Here is a 1,524-nt window from a genome sequence, read left to right on the forward strand (position 1 = left end):
TGAGAAATGGTTTCATACCTCAAGAGGATGCTGGTTCAAGTCCATCAAGTCCTTTATCTATATTTTCATTTTATACTCAATGATAGAGTCATGAGAATATATGTATTTTTAGACTGAAAAACTTAACAACTTTTTAAATAAATTTTGTTGGAGGGAAATGGTTATGACTTTTAATTTTTCCAAGATATTAACTAATGAATTAGACCAAATTAACTTAAACATGTGGAACAAATTAGAAAATTTGATTAAAGTGACAAAATTCTCTCAAAAAAATTCTTCCTAAATTTTCCAACATCTCTTCCTCTCTCTCTCTCTCTCTCTCTCTTCTATGTTCAAGAGCTGTTGGACACTAGAAAATTATTTGAGAATGCTGACTATAGTAAATAAGTGAAAATACGATGAATGTATAATTTTTGTCCACAAAAATATACACACTAAAAAAATGTTTTGCCACGTGCATTTGGAAAAATTAAAACTCATCAACAAAGTAACTTCAACCAACCATTATGGAGTATTTACATAAAGATAAATTTTTATTTCTAGATGAAAAGGGGGATCTAAACACATCAAGTTTTGAAATAGAAATAAAATTTCTTGATATCAAAGGAACAAAATACGTTTTCTAAATAAAAAATGTGTTAGCTCTTCGGGACGAGTATTATTATTCCAATCACCTCAATGTTCAACTCCACACCATTGCTCAATACCTAATTTCTTTCTCCTTTATTTAGCTTATGATGAGCTGCCATTTCTTACATTAAATAATTGTAACATCACAATCAAATGAAACTCATAATAAATCAAAGCTTGTTAAACAATACCTTTAACCTTTATTTTCTCTTGTGAGGTTTTGTATTTATGGTAGTTTTTCTTGGAGTGACTAGTTTTGTCCTCTTTTTTTTTTTGCCTACTGCTACCCGTCATGTTTGCCTTTTCTAATCTTCTGAAAAAATGGGAAATAGTTTAGCCATTTGGTCGTCTTAGCTCAATAAATATGAGTATGTGGCTTGTGTAACAAATGATGTATGTTAAAGTCATAAGATAACTTATGTAACCGTTGTGTAGCACATGAAGTGGGCTTAGGGGGAGTGGAACACTATTACTAAATACAATAATAGATCAAGATTAAAATCGAACTGGATTGGGCCGGGCCGGCTGGGCCTAAGTTTCAACCCAGGCCTAACCCAACCCTGGTTCCTTTAATTGATTCAAAACTAAGGGTAATTAGGTAAATTTAATCAATTTAGATTTTTCAAATGAAAATCTCTCTCCTCTCGGTCTCCCGTAAAAATTCCTGTTCTCTCTCTCTCTCTCCTGCGATCTGCCTTCTTTCCAGTGAGAACAAATCTCCAGACAAAGCCGAAGCCGTGTTCCCAAGTAAACAAACAGTTGAGGAGGTGTTAATGCGATAGAACCGCCGGATCTTACAATCTCTAACAATGTATGGGTTCTTCTCATCATCCTTCCATTCTAGATAAATCGTCCAATGGACATCTGGAATCCAAATCATGTAGCAGCATTGGT

The sequence above is a fragment of the Macadamia integrifolia genome, unplaced genomic scaffold (assembly GCF_013358625.1).
Source record: "Macadamia integrifolia cultivar HAES 741 unplaced genomic scaffold, SCU_Mint_v3 scaffold1811, whole genome shotgun sequence".
In the NCBI taxonomy this organism is placed as follows: Eukaryota; Viridiplantae; Streptophyta; class Magnoliopsida; order Proteales; family Proteaceae; genus Macadamia; species Macadamia integrifolia.